General features: G+C 41.3%; 1 long non-coding RNA gene across 1 annotated transcript; it reads left to right on the forward strand.

Moving 5' to 3' along the window:
* Positions 1-586: 586 nt before the first annotated feature.
* Positions 587-11,267, forward strand: LOC111959350 (uncharacterized). Its single transcript, XR_002876659.3, has 2 exons — positions 587-1,202; positions 11,094-11,267. It is a non-coding gene; the product is annotated as an uncharacterized lncRNA (long non-coding RNA).
* The last annotated feature ends 597 nt before the right edge of the window (positions 11,268-11,864 follow it).

Raw genomic sequence — 11,864 nt, forward strand, 5'->3', positions numbered from 1 at the left:
CACACACACACAACACACACACACACACACACACACACACACACACCACACCACACACACACACCACACACACTTGATTATGTCCATCCTGACAGTGCCAAGGGAAAAACAGCATGCATTAGAAATGTCTTGAGAAGAGAGAGATGAAACCAAGTGTGCGTGTACGTTTTTGAGTCTGTTCCAAATGCTGCCGCTGTTCTTGACCTGACCGAAGATTTTAAGTTACATTTTTTTTTTTTTTGTTAAATTAATTTAGATTATACAGTACATGTAATGCTCTCTTTCCTTACATACCTTATTCATTGAATGAACACCTTTGTGAAGCATGAGATACTATTTCCTGCTAATGGGGGCACATTGTACAGATCCATCCAGTCTATGGGAAAAATGTATGAATTAGAATGTCTACTAAGCACCTTTATAATAAAGATATAGACACAATAGAAGGTGATTAATTAGCCTCAATAGATATAATTTAATTAATTTAGTCTGCACCGGGTTCCACTGGGTTTCAGGGAAAGTTTGTTGAACAGAACAAACTTCACCACTGTTGTTTTATCCAGAGGACGAGGCCTAGAAACCGCAATGCATTTAGGGAGCCAACACGTCCACGTGGCTTCTGCATGACTAAGATAGAAAGAGGGAGAGAATGGGAAAACATCAATTGTTTCTGATTGTCAGAGGGCTCAGGCGGGAGTTGGGCAAACCTCACAGTATAGAGAAGGCTGAGTTATTTAATTAAAATGTTCCTACCAGGATCACTGTTTATCTGGAAGACGGAGAGGAGGGAGAGGGAGAAGGGATGGAGAGTGCCTGGGAGGGTTGGAGAAGGTTGGGGTGGTGGTGGTGACGGGGGGGTAAGAGGTTGTTATTCACAAAAGGTAGCATCTCAGACATCCACGCGTTGGTCAGCACCACAAGTAATGGATCACACACGGATGAGTCTGAAGCTGGCATACACAGTGAATTTCAAGGAAATGTTAACACACACTCATGCACGCACACAGTCCATAATTGGCTGACTGACTGGGAGAACGATGATGAGGCACACGCAGGAGAAAAAAAGCACATCTGCATCACAGTTAATTCAATCATCACGTTCTAATACCTCTCTTTTCTCTCTTACAGCATGTGGTCTCCTCTCCAGCTCCCATCAACCCCCAGGAGAAGATGAAGGGAGCTTTGAGTCTCTCAGGCGGAAGGTAAGGAAGAGAGAGATTAAGGAGGAGAGACATGGAGAGGAGAGGATTATGTCATATCAGAAGTGTTCCCTTGATGTACCTTCATTCAGGAACAGTTGGTGTTCACTTTTATTATGTCCCCCTCTCCAAAATGGAGATCAAAATATTAATCCGTAATCATTACAGATGTGTGAGACTCATAGGCTGCGCGTGGTTATCACTGATACATGTGTCAAGATGTGCTATTTCAAGGGTGTCCCTTTCTGCAGTGCCTCCCATAGTTTTACTGATCTCCATATCAAAGGTTCCTGTGTTTAATAATCATAATATGTGTGTGTGTACATGCTTGTGTGCCTGCCTGCCTCTGTGCGTGCTGTGTGTGTGTCCACACATCTACCTTGTCTCTGTGTGTGGGTAACCATTCGATTACATCCACTGCTATCACTAACAGGATTAGCTGAATGGAAGGCAGAAGTCTATCATTGCTTATTGATCCACTCCGATCCCCATCAGAGGACAGATATTCTCTGGGGAACACACACTCACACACACACTGGGGATTGTCAGCTCCCAGCTCAGGTTTTACATTGTAGGAGATCTCTGAAGTGTCAAATGAGACACCTATCTCTCCCTATCAGGATCGAGTCAAATAAGTCAAAGATGCTCCTGGCCCACCTCCCATCCTTCTTGGAAATACAATTAACTCCCTCTACATGTCAAACGGTCCTGGATCAATAACTAATCCATTGATCAGTACGTCAATAATGCTGAGCAACAGTTGAGGGTGACTCTCTCTGTCTCTCTTACACCTTTCAAATCAAGACGTTTTTAGCCAACGTCAGCAACCCGCCAACATTTTGCTAACTTTTCTTAATATCTGAAAGATATTTCCGGCAACAAAGCCTGTACTTTTATTTCCTGCAACCGACCTAGTCATGATAGCGGTAATGTATTTAGAAGTCCCGCCAACCCCCCAATATAAACGTCACCTTACATCTTACCATCTTTGGCACAAATTAATTCATGAACATTCTATTGTTGTTGTCTGACATCAAATMTATCCTTGTCATTATGACAAGTATAAACCTGGTATGAACACCAAAAGTACAGTCTGCGTGACATCTAAGCAGCCTTGTCCAAATGGCAATGTTACCTGCTCCATTTCTTTCACCAAAAAAACCAACTGTTTAAAAATGTATTTTGAATGTCAATCTAGCAAGCCAGGCAACTAAAAGCCACTTTCTCTAGACTTGGTTGGTTGCTAACGTTAGCTTGTTAGCTATCTAGCTGCAATAGCCAGCTCATATAATTAACAGAACATATCTGACTACGTTTTGGGTTTAACTGTAGCCATTATTTTATTCACCGTAACAGGAAAATTAACACAGTACAATGTAATTATTTACAAATTATTTACAAGTAGGGGGGTAAGTTGAGCCACCCTTGTTTCTTGGTGACTACAGTATACACAAAATGTATAATTTATTCAAATGCTTAGGAAGAGGTCATCATTTAATTGAGTCTGTCAAGGAAGAAACCACATGGTAAGCAAGTTAAGTCCCCAAAAATTATTTTCAACAAGTTCAAATTAATTTATTGACCAAATTAATTTATTGTGTTAGAGGTTTCATGATGCTTGTATCTAAACCAAAGTAGATAATTTTAAGATTGTTTTATACATCAGTTGGGGTCTCTAGAAGCTTCAATATGAGGTCCTAAACCTAACATAAAAGTGCATCATTGTAGCTGTTTTGGGCTAATATAGTCAAAATGTTTGCTTTGGGGTAATTTGAGCCAATGGCCACGGGTTAAGCTATTGGTTGAGCCAATGGCAAGTTGAGCAAATTGAAGTTTTTTCTTCCCAGGTGTAATTCAAGGCATTTTCACTGGGATATGAGGTAACAACAGGGCCTGGGCTATGTTAAGTGTTTTTAAAAAGTACAAATAGTTTGTTAGTTGTGAAGCTTGTGTTAAAAGATGATTAAAATGATTAAAATACAAAAAAGTGATTGTGTTGAATTGTGTTTGGGGAATAAAGATGGACATGGTTTTATAAAGGTAGTGGAAATATTTCATTCAGTACAGAAATATGTAGGGAGCTTAACTTACCCCATACCCAGGGTAAGTTGTGCCGGGAGGCACAAGCTATATTTTTCAAAAATGTAATGTTTACATGAATTCTGATTATTTCCAGGGATACACAACATCCTGAAATATATGTAGATAGTTTTGTTAGAAAAAATACAATATTTCCCTTGACGGAGTGATGCTGAATGTAAAACATTGTTCAACTTACCCCACTCCCCCCTATGCCAAGCTGCTAACATACTGTTGTGAATGTGATGAAATGAAAGCAGGGCATTTCTGTCAGATTTAGCTTGCTCTCACGTCAGGTTACCATGACAACGGTCGCAACAACGGGGTCAAAGTTGAATGTCGCTTGCTCAGTTGCAGCAAGCAATGGCAATATAAAAGGTGAATGGCGACAAGAATGTGGAAAATTGTCTGTTTGAAATGGGACCATATAAACATTGCCCAATGCTTTTTTCAGGCAACATACTGCTAATCTTATGTGAATTAGGTATCTCGCTCCAACCTCTTAACACAGTGAACAAAGCAACGGTTACCAGGGAGAGGGGGAGAAGAGGGGTAGAGTGGGGAGATTGGGAGAAGCACAATGAAGCCATTGGTTAAACCAATTGAGACAGACTCAAAATTAAGACAGAATTCACACAACAATCAATATTCTACACATCTCCATATTTTATATATTGTCTATACAGTGTAGGACTTTTAGCAACCTAAAAGCCCAACCTTGGTAAGAGGTAGGACAGTGATGGGACTATTAGTTGGAAAGATCAAGCTCGCTTACACATAATTTGAGTTCATTTGTTGACTGCTGCCATCTTCCTTTCTTCAGCAATGACGTCCTACTATAATTCCCTCCTGTCAGCTGAGTCCTATCTGTGTGAGCTGTGTACTGTACGAACAATGGGAACATCAAGAGGGCAGAGATAGATAGAAAGAAAAAGAGGAGGTGCGGGATGATGGAGAGAGAGAGAGAGAGATACAGTGAGTGTTCTAGAAAGAGAGGATAATAATCTGTGCATTAGCTGACAGCAGCTCACGCTCCGTGACTCAGGTGTCAGAGGGGTGAAAGAGGGGGCCGATGCAAATGAGAGAAATTAATAACACAGTTGGCTGTTGAGAAAGAGACACATACTGTACGAGGCGAAGCCTCAACGTGTTCTTCTGGATGCAGCCGTGACAAGACCAGAAGAATTAGTCCAATTAAAATGTGTAATTGCTTCGCTAATTCCCCCTGTTAATTTCTCTCTGGGTGCACAGAGGGGTGATAGCATAATAGGCAGAGCATTTTTAACCCCTCGCCTCTCCCTCCTGTCTTCTTTCCCTCTCCTCTGCTCTCTCTCGCTTTCGCTTTCTCTCTTTGAATAGCTCCTCTCTGCCCCCCATGCCCATCTGTACCCCCAACCGAATTCTCTATGGAGTCTCCTTTTGTCTTGTCCTTCTCTCAGAGTAGGTTGTTACCAGACTGCTTCATTTAACCCTTTCCTGCAGTCAATGACCAAAAGCACCCTCTTTGGCCTCATGGGTGGAATGTTATTCATATTCTTCACAAACATTTAAAAACAATGAAAATCCTGTGTTTCTATTTCAAACAGTTTTGTTATATTTCAGTCTTCTGTGATGTATATAAAGTGTAATTTTGGGATGCTAACTCAAAACGTAATACATTTCAACTCTATATCTGACATGGTACAGGTGTCTTCTTTTTTTAAGCCCATAACCATGTGTGTGAGGTGTATACTTTTGTTTCAAAGTAGATTTTTTTAAGACTACCAAGAAACACTTTGTGTGACCCTGATTTAGCCCACTGCAGGAAAAGGGAAAGCTGCAGAGAAAGAGACATACAGTTAGTGAACCAGTAGTGTAGCCTAGTAATGTTTTTGACATTTTGGTGGGATTTCAATAGATATATTTATTAGAGTATGAATAATTGAAAAAGAATGTATCTTGACTCTGTCTGAAAGGCAGAATATGCTTTCAACCAACTTTCAGGAAAAACAACCAAAACATGACATTCCAACACAGTGATTTGAGAGACAAACAAGACAAGTAGGTTTCCATTGTTGTTGGTTGAGGAGAAACTTGCCACTATGTAGTATGTTCTTGAGAATTAAGCTTTTAGCAACTCACCTTTCATCATTGCTTACTGTGGCTATGCCTTACAAAAAATACACATGTCAAATTTGCAATATGACATGTGAAAAAAGCATTTTCAAATGTGAAATTGCTGTTTGCACATGTTGAGCTTAAACTCACACGTGGAACCATATTTTCACATGTATTCAATTTAGAGTTCACATGTTAACACCACCTTTTCACATGTGAGAAAAAAACATGTTTTCACCTCATGTGAATTGCACATGTGAAATTTGCGGTTTCCACATGTTAAAAACATTCACATGTGAAAAAGCGGATATGCAGTTTCACGTGAAAAACTTTCTCATGTGAAAATGTCACGTTCACATATGGAATTGCATTTTCACATGTTGACAACTATCACATGTGAAGATCACATTTGCAGTTTCACATGCAGTACCAGTCAAAAGATTGTACACACCTAATCATTCAAGGGTTTTTCTTTATTTTTAAAAAACTATTTTCTACATTGTAGAATAATAGTGAAGACATCAAAACTATAAAATAGCACATATGGAATCATGTAGTAACCAAAAAAGTGTCAAACAAATCAAAATATATTTTAGATTCTTCAAAGTAGCCACCCTTTGCCTTGATGACAGCTTTGCACACCCTTGGCATTCTCTCAACCAGCTTCATGAGGAATGCTTTTCCAACAGTCTTGAAGGAGTTCCCACATATGCTGAGCACTTGTTGGCTGCTTTTCCTTCACTTTGCAGTCCAACTCATCCCAAACCATCTCAATTGGGTTGAGGTCGGGTGATTGTGGAGGCCAGGTCATCTGATGCAGCACTCCTCCCCTCTCCTTGGTCAAATAGCCCTTACACAACCTGGAGGTGTGTTTTGGGTCATTGTCCTGTTGAAAAACAATTGATAGTCCCACTAAGCACAAATCAGATGGGATGGCATATCGCTGCAGAATGTTGTGGTAGCCATGCTGGTTAAGTGTGCCTTGAATTCTAAATAAATCGCTGACAGTGTCACCAGCAAAGCACCTCCACACCATAACACCTCCTCCCCCATGCTTCACGGTGGCAACCACACATTCAGAGATCATCCATTCACCTATTCTGCGTCTCACAAAGACAATCCAGTTGGAACCAAAAATTTCAAATTTGGACTCATCAGACCAAAGGACAGATTTCCAATGGTCTAAAGTCTATTGCTTGTATTTCTTAGCCCAAGCAAGTCTCTTCTTATTGGTGTCCTTTAGTAGTGGTTTCTTTGCAGCAATTCGACCATAAAGGCCTGATTCACAGTCTCCTCTGAACAGTTGATGTTGAGATGTGTCTGTAAATTGAACTCTGTGAAGCATTTATTTGGGCTGCAATCTGAGGTGCAGTTATTTTAATGAACTTATCCTCTGCAGCAGAGGTACCTCTGGGTCTTCTTTTCCTGTGGCGGTCCTCATGAGAGGCAGTTTTACCATAGCGCTTGATGGTTTTTGTGACTGCACTTGAAGAAATGTTCAAAGTTCTTGAAATGTTCCGCAGTGACTGAGCTTCATGTCTTAAAGTAATGATGGACTGTAATTTCTCTTTGCTTATTTGAGCTGTTCTTGCCTATTTTACCAAATAGGGCTATCTTCTGTATACCACCCCTACCTTGTCACAACACAACTGAAAGGAAAGACATTCCACAAATTAACAAGGCACACCTGTTAATTGAAATGCCTTCCAGGTGACTACCTCATGAAGCTGGTTGAGAGAATGCCAAGTGTGTGCAAAGCTGTCATCAAGGCAAAGGGTGGCTTCTTTGAAGAATCTGAAATATAAAATACATTTAGATTTTTTAACACTTTTTTGGTTACTACGTGATTCCATGTGTTATTTCATAGTTTTGATGTCTTCACTATTATTCTACGATGTAGAAAATAGTAAAAAATAAAGAAAGGTGTGAGTAGGTGTGTCCAAGCTTTTGACTGGTACTGTAAAATAAACTAACTTTCACATGTGGCATTGCAAGCTTACATGTGGTGTAGAAATAGTGTTATTCTCCTCACATGTGAACAGGTGGTGTTAGCATGTTGCAGTAGCAATGTTTCCACATATGAAATAACTCATTCTGTAATGCCATTCTGTCAAAAAGTAACTTAGCCTGAGTATAATAATTAAAGTGCATTATAAATAATAATGTATTTTTCTGAGCCATCCATTCAGAGTGTTACTGCTGCAGATGCACTTCTCTCTTCTTCATATGTTGGTCATTGACCGTTGGAAGATGCCCAGTGAAAAGAACAGAGAAGCTAGCACTCTGTGTCTCCTTATTTATTTTGTATAACATGTTACAATTAGCGCTGTCGGAGCTAATCAGTTAACTCAAGTTAACTTTCTTTTTTTTTTGCATTGCCTGAAAGTGAAATACATAATCTATACACCTAAAAACAACATGATATCAAAAGTTGACTTTGAGGTAAAAGAAAGTGTTCATACATTTACCTGATTTTGCTAACCGTTACCTTGGACAAAATCAAGATGCCAATATTCTTGTAATGCTTTTTGTATAAAAAATCATAAATTACAGCTCAATTTGAGCAAATTATGAAGTTGCGATTAGTTGTGATTTATCATAACAAATCCTGCCATAKACTCAATTAATTTGTTTAAATAATTTGACAGCCCTAGTTGACATTAAAATGTGAAAATACACATGTGAAAGTGTAGTGGACATGAGCTGATTATGGTTGCTTATGGTCACGTGATCAGGTAGCTCCGACTGTGACTTTAAAATAAGTGTTGGTCCTCTTGGTCTAATGGTCAAGCCATTGGCCTTTCTTGTGGGGGAACCCGGGTCCCCCAAGAGGACTAATTTTAAAGTCCCAGTCAGGGCTACCTGATCACCTGATCAGAAAAGTGTAGTGGACATGAGTCAATTATGATTGCTTATGGTCACGTGATCAGGTAGCCCTGACTGCGACTTTAAAATTAGTGTTGGTCCTCTAGGGGGGACCCGGGTTCTAATTCTGCTAGTTACAAAAACATGTGAAATGTTGAGAAACCACATCTGAGTCATGTGAAAAATTCACGTGATACTTAACATGTGTCCGATAACCATTTATGTGAATGTTTTTAATGTCAGTATTATTTTTTACATTTTCAATTTTTCACGTGATTTGTACACACGTGTGTTAACAGGTGTCCAAAAACCACGTGTTTTTTCATGTGTTCTTTTCACTACATTTTTTCATGTGTTTTTGTTGTAAGGGTGTGTGCATATGTGTGCTGTCTGTCTGCCTGTCTGGTACCACGTTGTAAAACATAAACTACAGCACAGTATCTCAACAGGTGCTATCTTTTCATAAGACCAACATCACTTGAAATCTGTCAGTTATCTCTGCCAATCCAAGAACCCTGTCACGTCTACTCCCACTCCTCCCCTCCGGCGTTTGACGTCGCCGGTTTACTAGTGCGTCGGCACTCTCATCGCTTTTCTCCCCCCCTCAGTGAACACTTTGGATCGGAGCCTGAACCCATGGAGGTAGGGGTCACATGCCTCCCAGCGGTGGAGCGACGCAGATGATGACAGCTGGGGCTCTATCTCTATTGTGGTCAAGGAGGGCACCAGCTCTATCCGACACGTCCCAACTCAGGATCCACGAGAGCAGAGGGACGGTCATGTGATCTTCCACCTCCTGGTGCAGGTGTGAGCATCCCCTCTTCATCACTTTCTGCCAAACCCTTTTTGGTGTTGATCACACTAGTTGACTGTCCCTCATGTACTTTCTACAGCATTAGTGGATTACGGTGCCGCGGGGAACTTTATTGAACAGACCCTCGCCTCCTCTCTTAACATCACCTCATACCCGCTCTCCTCTCCTTTCCCGGTTCAAGCTGTCGATAATCGGCCATTAGGTTCCGGGACCATCAAACACATCATCAAACTACTCACCCTCACCGTGGAGTCCATCCATCAGGAGAACATCCCCTTATTCATCACCTTGGCCTCCCTTGGTTTCAACGCCACAGCCCCACCATCTCATGGTCGAGGATGAAAATCACAGAATGGGCTTCCCGAATGCCGGAGGACCTGCTTCCCCGTCCCCTGTGGTTCCACGTCGGTTGAGAGTCCTGTGGTTGCCCTTCAGCCCAACATCCCGGGGGTATACCAGGACCTGCGGGAGGAATTTTCCAAAACCCGCGCCGCCCGTCTCCCTCCTCATTGCCCCTGGGACTGTGCCATCGACCAGCTTGCAGGCTATGCGCTCCCGCGCAGACGCATCTACCCTCTGTCGGTGGCTGAAACCCAGGCCATGGAGGAGTACATGCATGAGGCGCTCCAACAAGGTTTCATCCGCACGTCCACTTCTCCTGCATCTGCAGGCTTCTTCTTCATGGACAAGAACGATGGAGGGTTATGCCCATGTATTAATTACAGAGGACTCAATGAAATCACCACCAAGTACCGTTACCTTCTCCCGTTGGTGCCGGCAGCCATCGAACAGCTCCTCCGGGCCCTGTTTTTTACCAAGTTGGACCTGCGGAGTGTATTCAATCTCATCCGCTTCCGGGAGGGAGATGAATGGAAGACAGCTTTTAGCACGATGTCTGGTCACTACGAGTACTTGGTGATGCCATTTGGCTTAGCCAATGCTCCGTCAGTGTTCCAGGCATTCGTCATCGAAGTATTCGGGGACATGCTCGGACGCCAGGTGGTAGTGTATATCGATGACATCCTGGTCTACTCGGCTACCTTGGAGGATCACATCGCTCATGTCCGAGTAGTCCTGGAACGCCTCCTGGCTAACCAACTGTTTGCCAATGCTGAGAAGTGCCAGTTTCATCAGGAGGCTGTCTCCTTCCTTGGCTACCATATCAGCCCTTCAAGGAGTGAAGATGGTGCACCTGCGCTTCATCATTAAGCACACCTGGACTCCTTTATCTGGCACTCCCTTAGTTTCCTTCCCCAGGCTGTATTGTTTCTGTTGTTCATGTCTAGATGCTGCTCCTACGCTGTATTGTTCRATGTTATTTTTTTAAAATATTAAACTTACCACCTGCTCCTGCTTCTCGACTCCCAGTGTCTACGTTACAAACCCTCTATGTGATTGATCCCTAAGCTTTTACAGTAGGAATCCGCAGGTCGTGTAGTACTTGAGTTCAAAGTGAAAACACTACACAAGAATTAGGGCGGCATAGGGTTGCCCACGGCCTGAAGATTCCTGCTTGAAATCAAATCAAACTAGAGAACAGTGCAATATATGGGATTATAATGATTGTTCCATCAATCAAATCTCAGGAAGTAGCTACCTACATGAGCAAGAGAGGATGAGGTAAATAAAACAAATGGTCTCTTATATGTCCATCGATTTTCTTGTGAAAAAGCATGACAGTAGTTTGCTTATCATGTGAAATATAATGGTACATTTTAGACAAACCATTTTTGACAAACCAGCCATTAAATTGACAGCCGCTATTTTGTTAGCTAGCTGACCTCTGACATTCGTCCTAGCTTTACTATCAACTGGCTAGCTTTATCAGGCAGCAAGACAATTGCCCATCCCAATTTCACTGCAAATAGATAAACTAGTTCAAAGTAAAATGGTGACAACTTGATTAAGCTTATGAATATGTAAAACTGTTTACAAAATGATGGCACATTAAAGGTAGTTGTTGTTCTGAGCAACTTGAACCAGCACTGAAATTTGAGCATTGAGGTTACTTTCTTCCCCCTCTTTGCTCTATTCCTCAGGTTGAAGCACATCCCCAACACCCAGACAGATGTAAAGAAGTTGGGAACCTCCCAGCCATCATCTTGTTCTTGGAGATAGAAATAGATCCACACATGTTATTCTCTATCATGCAGAGTTCTCTATCATGCTCATTCAATAATAGACGTGGGTGATTTCTGTCCCAGGGTACTGAACTGTGTGCAATTTATTTGTTCAATTTAGACCACAATTAGTTGAATGAGGTGTTAGTGAAGTGCTGGAACAAAAACCTGTTCACTCCTGTGTAAAGAACCTATGGCTGGCATGACTTTAATTGACTCAATACAGTTACCATTTTCTTTAGTTAATGATTAACTAAAGAAAATGTTAATCTATGGAGGTTTGTCATATGATGAGCCTGGTGGAGATGGATAAAAACATACTCCATGGTAGAACATTTCCCTGCATTCAGCTTGAGGCCTGCTAACAGCAGGAACATGGAGCACTCCATGTCAGTGTCAGTAAGTTATGCATACATATAAAAAATAATAGTAATTATATATATATATACTGTTGAAGTCGGCAGTTTACATACACCTTAGCCAAATACATTTAAACTTAGTTTTTCACAATTCCTGACATTTAATCCTAGTAAAAAGTCCCTGTTTTAGGTCAGTTAGGATCAACACTTTATTTTAAGAATGTGAAATGTCAGAATAATAGTGCTGAGAATGAGTTATTTCAGCTTTTATTTCTTTCATCACATTCCCTGTGGGTCAGAAGTTTACATACACTCAATTAGTATTTGGTAG

This window comes from Salvelinus sp. IW2-2015, linkage group LG36, assembly GCF_002910315.2.
Source record: "Salvelinus sp. IW2-2015 linkage group LG36, ASM291031v2, whole genome shotgun sequence".
NCBI classification, from domain to species: domain Eukaryota; kingdom Metazoa; phylum Chordata; class Actinopteri; order Salmoniformes; family Salmonidae; genus Salvelinus; species Salvelinus sp. IW2-2015.